This window comes from Morus notabilis, unplaced genomic scaffold (genome assembly GCF_000414095.1).
Source record: "Morus notabilis unplaced genomic scaffold, ASM41409v2 Scaffold151, whole genome shotgun sequence".
NCBI classification, from domain to species: domain Eukaryota; kingdom Viridiplantae; phylum Streptophyta; class Magnoliopsida; order Rosales; family Moraceae; genus Morus; species Morus notabilis.
Genome location: NW_010367153.1, coordinates 621,772 through 634,228, shown reverse-complemented (window position 1 = coordinate 634,228; position 12,457 = coordinate 621,772).

Below are 12,457 nucleotides of genomic sequence, written 5' to 3'. Positions count from 1 at the left end.
AAAAATAATTAATTAAGAATAATTAATTATTATTTAAATAATGTGATTATTTAAATTTGAATTTGAATCATGAACATAATTTAAATTTATCCTTTTAAACTTATTTGATAAGTTGTTCAATTTAGAATTCAAATTAATTTAAGTTTGACTTAAATTCGAATTTGAATTTGATTTAAAATTGGACTACAGGATAAAGAATGATTTTCTCTTCCTTCCCTATCTGGAATTGGCGCCACACATAGGGATAGAAACCCTGGAGTTGGCCGGCCACAAGGATATAAGGTAGAGGAGAATTTTTGTTCCAAATTCAAATAGGAGAGAGAGATTTGATTCCTTATAGAAGTTTGACTTCTACTCTATAAATAAGATATGATAAAAATTACGCGTGACAATTTTTTGACCTAATTTTTGGGGCTGGCCAAATTCCCAAGAAAAGAGAGAAGGAAAAATTTTTCTCCCAAAAATTCCACATCGTGCATGCGTTGGTGTTTGTGGAAATTCGAGTGTTTGTTCCAACCTGATTTTGTCTCAAGTGTGCCCACACACATGTCTAGTAGATTCAAGGAATTGACGTGGATGACTTTAGTTTTCTAAACACAAGGCTTTGGAGCAAGGGTCATTCGAGGTCAAAGAACTCAAGTTATCAACCGAGTCGGCCTCTAGGTATTTTTCCTAATTGAGTTCTTAATATATAAATTAATATGATTAATTTATTCGTGCATAAATTAATATAATCTATAGAGTATCTCACAAGTTTTGTGAAAATTTTTATTATACTTGATCCGCCTCCCCCATGCTTCCGCATCCGAATTCGATTCGGTAACCAACAATTGGTATCAGAGCGGTTTATAGACGATATTAATTTATGCTTTGATTATTTGATAATCAAAATTAATATATTAAATATGTGGTATTTAATTATGTATGTATGTGATGGGTAGGCACTTGCATTTATGGATGTTTATATTTAATTCATGTTGATGAATGTATGGATGATGGATTTGGTCGTTAATTATATGGTTCCATGGATCGGTTATATTCATTCATTATAAATAATTTGTATTTTAATTCGGGATTAGAATTATTATAATTTTAGGATTTGGGTAGAATTAGGGTATTTTGATTTTGAATCAAAAGGAGGCCTAGAAGATCAAGTATGAAGTTCTTCCTATCTGCCCAGAAAAGTTCCCAGAATTCGCCCAGAAACCAGGCCAGCGCGCGCCCAGTGTGCGGATAGTCCGCGCGGTCAGACTGCCCACGCGCGCACCTAGGCATGCGGCTATGGGCCCAGATGCGATCAAATGGACCCGAACGGGCCCGAGGGTTTCTGAAACCCTCGTAATGCGTGCCGAAGGACCCAGAAAAGTTTCAGACCCTAAAGAAGGTGAAATCTGACCCGAAGACAAAGAATGAAGCCGAAGAATAAAGAATTCAAGAATCGAAGACCCGTTGATGTAACGGAAGAAAATAATTATTGTAATTATTTATTTATTCGATTGGGTTGTAATTTATTTTTCCATGGGACCTGGTCAAATCCATCTCAATAGCCGATTGCATATATTTATATTTTATGTTGATAATTATATATTATATGTCCATGCATATAACATGCCATATAGATATACTGTGCCTACTCATATGTTTTATAACATGCCATGCATACACGCGCATTTATTATTATTTATTTTATTTATTATCAAAGGGTTTTAGAAAAATAAAATAAAATAAGAACCATGCGCTAAAATTGATTTAATATGATTAAATTGATTTAAGTTGTAAAATTGATTTGTAAAATAATGTTACATGTGAAATTGAATTTAAGAGTTAAATTTTGAAATTTCACATATTTGAAAAATAAATTGTTTATTTTTCGATTTGAAAACCATGAGATGTTTTTCAAACAAAATACATATTTACAAAATAATGAGTGGGAGAGGGTTGTATGACAATACGACCCACTGGTCTCCACCGTTAGTGCAACACCGTGAGATCCGGAGAGGGGCTTTGCAGCGACATTGAATCGCCCTCCTAAAGGAGAGTGTTCTTACCGGATCAATAACAAGGTTGACTTCCTAGAGATAGGATTTCAGGATGTATTTCTGAATTGACTACCCAAAGGTAGCAATCCGAAGTTAAATCTATGGGATCTGAAATGGTGGGTTACACTCATAAAATATAATTGAATTTGTTGATTATATTTTGACCAAAATAACGGTAGTTAATAAATATGAAAATATGAGATATTTTGACTATATTTTTATTAACTGAGAAGAGTGTCGGTCTAATTGGCATATAACTTGACTACCTAAAGGTACACTTTATACGTGGAAAATTAGATTATCGTTGGCACCTAAAATTAAAACATGATTTATGTATTTTTCATGTGCATCATGCATCATATTTAATTGTGCCTAAATTCATATGCTTTTGATATTCATGCACATAAATTAATTAGATAAATATTCTACTTATTTCCAGCAACATGTCGAATCTTATAATCACACTACTTGCGACTGAAAAACTAAACGGTGATAACTACACTAAGTGGAAAAGTAACATGAACATACTATTGGTATGCAAAGACTACAAATTTATCCTAGTAGAGGAATGTCCTCAAGAACCCGCGACTAATGCATCTAAAACCGCAAGGGAGCCTTATGATCGCTGGATCAAGGCCAACAATAAAGCAAAGTGCTTTATGTTGGCCAGCATGAGCGATGTGCTTCGCAAGAAGCATGAGGAGATGGAGACTGCTTATGAGATAATGGAGTCTCTAGAAGCCATGTTTGGCGCTCTATTAGAGAAGGCTCGTTTAGTGCTGGAAGGGCTTTCATGAATGACAAGATGAAGAAAGGCTCTTCGGTCAAGGCACATGTTTTGAACATGATTGATCACCTCCATGATGTGGAGCTCAATGGTGCCAAAATTGATGAAGCCACCCAAGTTGGCATCATCTTGGAAAGCTTATCCCCTGATTTTCATGAGTTCTTGAACAACTTTGTTATGAACAAGAAAAAGTCCAACATCACTGAACTCTTGAATGACCTGCAAAACTTTGAATCCACCAACAAGAGAAGGGGAGGAGAAGCAAATGTTGTTGTTGCAGGAGGCTCTGGTAAAAACAGAAGAAAGGACCGGAACCAAGGGAAAGGGAAGAAAGGAAAGAACAAGAAACCTAAGAAGACTAAAGGCCCCATCCAGAAACCCAAGGAAAAATGTTTCCACTGCAATAGCGAAGGGCACTGGAAGAGAAACTGTAACAAGTATCTCGAGGAGCTGAAAAAGAAAAAAGAACAAGGTAAATCAGATTTACTAGTCCTTGAAACATGTTTAGTAGAGGGTGATACCTTAGCCTGGATAATTGATTCGAGAGCAACTAATCATGTTTGTTTTTCTTTGCAGAGTCTTAGCTCTTACACAGAGCTAGCTGATGGGGACTACACAATGAAAGAGGACAATGGCGCAAGAGTTTCGGCAAAAGCAGTAGGAGAAGTTAGACTTTGTTTTAGGAAAAATAAATTTTTAGTTTTGAACAATGTTTATTTTATTCCAGACATTCGTAAAAATTTGATTTTTGTGGCTAAGTTATTCGAACAATTATTTAAAGTTTATTTTGATAATGAATTTGTTAATATTTCTCGAAATGGTTTAAATATTTGTTCTGGACGTCTGGATGATGGTTTATATTGTATAAAGCCAATACCTAACTCACTGCTTAATACTGAAATGTTCAGAGTTGCCGAACCTAAGAATAAAAAGCAAAAGATTTCTCACGAAAATAACACATCTGTGGCATTTTAGACTTGGTCATATTAACCTAAATAGGATTGAAAGACTGGTAAATGATGGTCCTTTGCGCGAGCTAACAGTTGGCGAGCTTCCAGTCTGTGAATCTTGTCTGGAAGGTAAAATGACCAGGAGGCCTTTTACAGCGAAAGGAGAAAGAGCTACAAAACCCCTTCAGCTGATACATTCAGATGTATGTGGACCATTAAAAGTCCAAGCTAGAGGAGGTTACAAATATTACGTCACCTTCATTGATGACTATTCGAGATATGATTATGTTTACCTAATGCAACGGAAATCTGAAACTTTTGGAAAGTTTAGAGAATTCCGAGCAGAAGTTGAAAAACAATTAGGTAAACCGATCAAGACACTTCGATCAGATCGAGGGGGTGAGTACCTGGACCAAGAGTTCTAGGATTTCTTGATTGAAGAAGGTGTGGTATCCTAATTGACTACACCCGGTACACCACAGCAGAATGGTGTAGCCGAAAGGAGAAATCAGACTTTGCTCGACATAATAAGATCAATGTTGAGTTATTCTTCATTGCCTACTTCGTTCTGGGGTGATGCCCTAAGAATAGCTGCCTACATTCTGAATAGAGTACCATCTAAGTCTGTTCCTAAAACACCTTTAGAGTTGTGGTGTGGTCGAAAACCTAGTTTGAGACACGTACGCATATGGAGGTGTCTGGCACATGTGCTAAAAGGAAAGACTGGGAAGTTGGAACTCAAGTCAGAAGTGTGTATGTTTGTAGGATATCCTGATGGGATGAAGGGAGGTTTCTTTTATAGTCCTGAAGATCAAAAGGTGTTTGTATCGACAAATGCCACGTTTCTGGAGCATGACTATATGATAGATTTTAAGCCCAGAAGCAAAATAGTTTTGGAAGAGTTACTTTTCGATGAGATCGGACCACAGCCGGCAAGAGTTGTCGGATCACTAAGAGAAAAGACCACAGTTCCTGATCAGACTCCTATGGCACCTCGTCGTAGTGGGAGGGTAAGCAGGTTACCCGACTGGTATACCGAGGAAGCCCAAATCGTTACTGCTGATGACGGTAAGGAGGATCCATTGACCTTTAAGGATGCGATGGATGATTCTGATAAGGAAGAATGACAAGAAGCTATGAAACTCGAGATGGAGTCTATGCACTCTAACTCAGTCTGGCAACTTGTAGATCTACCCGAAGGGGTAAAACCCATTGGATGCAAGTGGATCTTCAAGAGAAAGAGAGGAACGGATGGAAAAGTATAGACTTATAAAGCAAGGCTAGTGGCTAAGGGTTATACCCAAAAGGAGGGAGTTGACTATGAGGAAACTTTCTCACCAGTAGCTATGCTTAAGTCCATCCGGCTACTCCTGGCCATTGCAGCATATTTTGACTATGAGATATGGCAGATGGGTGTCAAGATAGCTTTTTTGAGTGGCTATCTTGAGAAAACCATCTATATGGATCAGCCAGAGGGTTACATAGAGGAAGGTCAAGAGCAGAAAGTCTGCAAGCTGCAGAGGTCCATTTATGGATTGAAGCAGACTTCTAGGTCATGGAACATCAGGTTTGATGAGGCTATAAAGTCTTATGGATTTGATCAAAATATTGATGAACCATGCGTCTACAAGTACAAGAAAGAAGAGAAAGTGGTATTCTTAGTTCTTTACGTCGATGACATCTTACTCATTGGAAATGATGTGTGACTTATGACAGATGTAAAGGAGTGGTTAGCTAACCAATTCCAAATGAAAGATTTAGGAGATGCAAGCTATGTTCTTGGGATTAAGATTATTTGAGATCGCAAGAAAAAGCTTTTGGTGTTATCATATGCATCTTATATAGACAAAGTGTTGTCTAGGTACTCGATGGAGAACTCCAAGAAAGAGAATTTACCTTCTAGGCATGGTATTCATCTTTCTAAGGAGCAATGTCCAAAGACTCCACAACAGGAAGAAGATATGAGACGGTATCCCTATGCTTCGATTGTGGGAAGCCTTATGTATGCCATGTTGTGTACAAGACTAGATATCTGCTATGCAGTGGGAGTGGTCAGTCGCTACCAGTCCAAGCCAGGATTAGATCATTGGGTTGCAGTAAAGTGTATTCTCAAGTATCTTAGGAGAACGAGAAACTATATGTTGGTATATTCCGAAGAAGATTTGTCTCTCACTGGATACACGGATTCTGATTTCCAATCGGATAGAGATAGTCGACGGTCGACATCTGGATCTGTGTTCACTCTTAATGGAGGAGTCGTGGTATGGAGAAGTGTAAAGCAAAAGTGTGTTGCTGACTCTACCATGGAAGCTGAATATGTTACAGCTTGTAAAGCCGCAAAGGAAGCTACATGGCTCAGGAAGTTCTTAACTGATCTGAAAGTTGTTCCAGATATGGATAAGCCAATTAATCTCTACTGTGACAACAGTGGAACAGTGGCTAATTCAAAGGAACCTAGAAGCCATAAGAGTGCGAAACATATAGAAATGAAATATCACCTGATCAGGAACATTGTGGATAGAGGCGATGTAGCAGTTCTGAAGATTGCGTCAGAGAACAACCTTGCTGACCTGTTCACCAAGATATTGCAATTAAATGTATTTGATCGGCACATAGATGGATTTGGGATTAGAGACATGACACACCCGCTTTAGGACAAGTGGGAGATTGTTGGGAATGGTGTCATAGAAGCATGAGATGTAATAGGATATTTATTATTTATTTAATAAAAGAGTTTATTCATCATTTTATGTGCATATATTTATGAATATTTTATGAATATCAAAATGAAAATTCCGTGATTATTTATGTAACCTTAAACATTGTATATAAGTGTTATATACAAGAGGATAATGTTTGAGGATAATAATAATAAAATGTTGTTCATAATGAATTTAATTAAAGTTCGGAATCTTTAAATTAAAACATTATTAATACATGTCATTCCCATTTAGAATGGAACGGTGCTATCCGCACTGTTAATAGGTGAGATATTGAATGAGTGTATTTCACATAATGAGATTATGTGAAATAGGGACACAGACACAATATGAATTTCTAATAATTTTCGTTAAGCATAGAAATTCTAATTGAGTCTACCGATGGTCATATATAGAATGATCTTAATCCTGAGTTCTTAACAAACTCCTATTTATGGATTTGTGTCTTTTGATTTACTCGGTACGGATTCTGAGACTTTGAATCCTATTCCTTGTATTTTGGAGACATGATAAAATAGGTAGCCGGGAATGTTATTATACGAGATGGAATCCATTCCTTCTTGAGAAAGAAGTAGATAAATAATTCTCTTGAGTGTTGATTCGGTACTTGGATTAGTAAGAGTGCTCTGGTTCATGAATGTATTTCATGAATCATTATCCATTAGAGAATCAATGATACTTAAGGATGAAGATATAATTAGAGAGGTTAACGGATTCTACCTGGCTCTAATTATGAATTATTTATGGAGGATTGAAATATATGCAATGGCTATATCAAATTGACACTTCATAGTTTAGAAGTAATTAATGTCTATAATTTCGAGAGTGCAATTCCAAGTTTATAGTATAGTAACTATTGGAATTAATAAAATTAATTAATTAATTAAAGTGTTTAATTGATTATTAATTTTATTGGAGCTTGGGATTATAGGTCCATTAGTCTCCGCGTCGTCCTTGTAATTCTACCAGACATAAAGGGCAAAATGAAAATTTTAGAATTATGAAATTCTAAAATTAAATGCTCAAAAAATAATTAATTGAGAATTAATTATTATTTAAATAATGTGATTATTTAAATTTGAATTTGAATCATGAACATAATTTAAATTTATCCTTTTAAACTTATTTGATAAGTTGTTCAATTTAGAATTCAAATTAATTTAAGTTTGACTTAAATTCGAATTTGAATTTGATTTAAAATTGGACTACATGATAAAGAATGATTTTCTCTTCCTTCCCTATCTGGAATTGGCGCCACACACAGGGATAGAAACCCTAGAGTTGGCCGGCCATAAGGATATAAGGTAGAGGAGAATTTTTATTCCAAATTCAAATAGGAGAGAGAGATTTGATTCCTTATAGAAGTTTGACTTCTACTCTATAAATAAGATATGATAAAAATTGCACGTGACAATTTTTTGACCTAATTTTTGGGGCTGGCCGAAATTCCCAAGAAAAGAGAGAAGGAAAAATTTTTCTCCCAAAAATTCCACATCGTGCATGCGTTGGTGTTTGTGGAAATTCGAGTGTTTGTTCCAACCCGATTTTGTCTCGAGTGTGCCCACACATATGTCTAGTAGATTCAAGGAATTGACGTGGAAGACTTTGGTTTTCTAAACCCAAGGCTTTGGAGCAAGGATCGTTCGAGGTCAAAGAACTTAAGTTATCAACCGAGTCGGCCTCTAGGTATTTTTTCTAATTGAGTTCTTAATATATAAATTAATATGATTAATTTATTCGTGCATAAATTAATATAATCTATAGAGTATCTCAAAAGTTTTGTGAAAATTTTTATTATACTTGATTCGCCACCTCCACGATTCCGCATCTGAATTCGATTCGGTAACCAACATGATGTTGATATTCGGTCATCAACATCTGATACCCAATCTGCATCACAGAAGCTGACCAAATCCAGTCTTTCTGTAGGACGTTCTCTCAAATGAAGACCATAATCCATTGTGTCGACTAGATAGCTCATAATTCTCTTTACAGCCTTCCAATGAGCTTCTAGAGGTGTTTGCATGAATTAGAAAACCTTATTAACATTGTAGGAGATTTATGGCCTTGTGATTGTCATATATTGCAATGCACCCACCACACTTCTATATAATTGGACATTACTTACTTGATCACTGCCAAAAGAAGTAAGTTTTTGTCCTGTGGTCATGGGATCTGAAGCACCTTTTGCAAACTGCATCTTTGTTCTACATAACAAATGAGTCACATACTTCCTTTGAGATAAAAATAAGCCTTGAGTTGTTTTTGCAACTTGTATACCAAGATAATAATTAATCTCTCCTAAATCTTTGAGGGCAAAAGTAGTATTGAGCTTAGTGGACAATTCCTAGATTGTTGATTCATTGCTTCTTGTTATTAGTATATAATCCACATAAACAAGGATGTATATAGTCCACTTTGACGTGACTTGAATGAAGAGAAACTGATCAGACTTGGTTGAGTGAAAACCAAGTTGAAGCAGTGCATGATGAAGCTTTTCAGACCAAGCTCTTAGAGCTTGTTTCAAGCCACAGAGGAGCTTGTTTCAAGCCATAGAGTGACTTGTGAAGTTTGCAAACTAATGTTGGATGTTGTTGATCAACGAAGCCTGCAGGCTGTTCTATGAACACTTACTTTTGTAAATCCCTATTTAAAAAGGCATTATTCACATCAAGTTGTCTCACACACCACCGCCTGCTTAGTGTGAGAGTGAGAATCACACGAATGGTGGTAGGTTTTACCACTGGACTGAATGTCTCAGTGAAATCAAATATTGCCACATGATGAAACCCCTTAGCTACAAGTCACGCCTTGTACTTATTTATGCTGCCATCTGGATTCTCTTTTACTCTAAACACCCACTTGCAACCTATGGCTTTCCTGCCATGAGGTAATGAGACAAGGCTCCATGTGTTGTTTCTTTGAAGAGCAAGAAACTTATATGTCATAGCTTGTTTCCAGTGTGTTGCTTCCAAAGCTTCTTCAACTGTATGATGCTCTCTTGTTGCCATGTACACTTTGGGTTTAAAAATGCCTCGTTTGGAGCATGTCATCATTGAATGAGAAGGCTGTAAGGTTGATACATGTGTTGTTCTGTGATCTTGATCCTGCACACACAAGTCCTAATTCGAGATTGTTGTTAAATAAATAGGTTCTGCCACAGTAGGAAGAGGACTGGGTATAACAGTGGAGGAATGGATTGAATCAAGGTGTGAGGAAGATGATCCATGAGAAGAAGAAGAGGACAAAGAGGGTAGAACACTGAGTGGTGCTGAGAGAAGAGACTGATGGGACTCAATAGAGCACGGTTGAATAGGATGTACAGTTTTGATAAAAGGAAAGGAAGTTTCATAAAAAATGAGATCCCGAGAGATATATATTCTTCCAGATGGATCTAAACACTTATAACCCTTATGTTTGATACTATAGCCAAGAAAGTACATGGAATTGACCTAAACTGTATTTTCTTTTTGTTATAAGGTCTAATGTTAGGATAACATGTGCAACCAAAAACTCAGTTGAAAGTAAACAGGCTTAGTACAAAAAAGGATTTCTAAGGGTGTTTTATTGTGGAGATTTGGTGTTGGTAATCTGTTTATAAGAAAAACATAAGTTCAAAAAGCTTCATCCCAATATTTGAATGGCATAGAAGCTTGAGCAAGAAGGGTTAAACCTCTTTCAACAATATGTCTATGTTTACGCTCAGCCACCCCATTTTGTTCATGTGTATGTAGAGAAGGATGCCTATATTCTACTCCATGTTGAACTAAAAGGTATGTAAAGGCTCGAAACTCTCCTCCTCAGTCAGTTTGGATGCATTTGATAAGTAAACCAATTTGTTTTTTCACTAGTGTTTTGAAATTCACAAAAGCTTGTAAGGCTTCAGATTTGGTTCTTAGAAGATATAACCACGTAAAACGAGAGTAAGCATCAATGAAATGAATGTAGTATCTATATCCTCTAGAAGATAAAGCAGGTAAAGGACCCCACAAATCTTAATATAGAAGTTGTAAAGGACTAGTGTAAACAGTTTGAGAGAGAGAAAATGACAGTTTATGAATTTTGCCCAAACAACAAGACTTGCACACAGAAACAGTTGAAGTTTTATTTATGTCAGAGAGATTATAACTATTCAATACCAATTTTACAATCTTATTTGTAGGGAGTCCTAATCTGTTGTGCCACAGCTCAAAACAAAAAGGCTTAACAACAATACTAGTTTAAGCTTGAACACCAGAAATCAATGAAATAGATGGCTTGGCAGAATTATGAAAAGAAGTGCAAGACTAAGAAACATTTTGAAAGTTTACTGGAACGGTGGACTTGAGGTTGATCTGGGATTTGTCAAACACATAGAGGCCATCTTTAAGATGACTCTCAAGCAGAACCATCTTGGAAATAAGATCCTTGACAAAACAAGAAGTGCGGTGAAATTGAAAAAACACTTTGTTATCAGCTGCAAACTTGGAGACACTTAAAAGATTTTTACGAATTCTAGGAACATGCAACAAGTGTTTGAGAGTGAGGGATTTAGACGAGACAAAAGGACTAGAAAAAGTGGAAGAACCAATATGTTTAATAGTCAATCCCTTACTATTTCCCATATGCACCTGATTTGAACCATAGAATTCAGCACTGTTCATGAGGTTAGATTGATCTGCAGTCAAATGGTTAGTAGCACCTGAATTAGGAAACCATTCCATGTCAGAGGAATCATCAGTGTACCAGGCTGAATCAAGAACTGCTTCAGGAGTAGCAAGCAAAGCACCCATATGAGTAGAGTCAGTAGCTGAATTTGGATTTGGACATTGAGCTAAATTGCCTTGAACATAATGATTGAACTGAGATGGACTAGTGAAAGACCTGTCAAACCTATAATAGCACTGTACAACAATATGACATTGTTTTCCACAAAGCTGACATTGTATTTTGTTGCTATTCCATGACTATCCTCTATCGTGACCAAAACAACCTCTGGCCTTACTGTTGTGATTACCAGAAAAATGACCAGGTCTAGAAGGAAAACCACTAGAGGAATGCCCAGGGAAAACATAATTGGAACCATGAGGAAAATGACCAAAATTAGAACTATTGAATCGTGAATTTGAATTAGGTCAAGCACTAGTCATAGCAAGATTAGCCAGAGAAGGCCCCGGGGAAGGATTAAAACTGTCACTCTGCTTAACAACTCTCTCAATTCAGACTTCTTGAGCTAGAATGAGAGACTCAACCTCTTCAACAGAATAGTCATTAAAACTAGAGTTCACACTAATCTCTAAGATATCATATTTGGGAGGTAAACCATTGAAGATCACATCTATGTGATCCTTAGTAGAAATTTCATGGCCAACCAAAGCAAGCATATCAACAAAATGCCTAATCCGAAGCAGATACTCATTAACAGACAAAGAATCTTTACGAGTATTCTATAATTGAGTTTTAAATTGAGACTTTTTAGCCCTAATTTGAGAGCTGAAGTATACCTCAATTGTACGCCAGACTTGAGCTGCTGTTTCACAATTAACCATGCGAGCAAGAACCGAATCGGACATCGAAGCTAGCATCCAAGACATGAGCAACTGATCTTGTTGCTCCCATTCTACATAAGCTAAATTAACCACACGAAGAAGCTCATCCGCTGGAGAAAGAAATTGTGGAGGAGACTGTGCAGAATCTGAAAGAAAATCTTGGAGGCGATGACCACGAACAGTTGCGAGAAGCTGTCCCCACCAAACCAAAAATTTATTTTTGTCTAGCTTCGACGCAACAGGATGTGAGAAAGTAACTGGTACAAATCGAGAAGAAGAAGAATTAGTCGGCGCAACATCTTCCATGGCGATCGTCGGAAAAAGAAACTCCGTCATCGGCGAGAAAGCTCAGATACCATGTGAGGAAACAAGCTCAGACGGTTTCTAGAGAGAGAAAGTGGAATTGATGAGTGACAAAGAAAATTTGAATTCT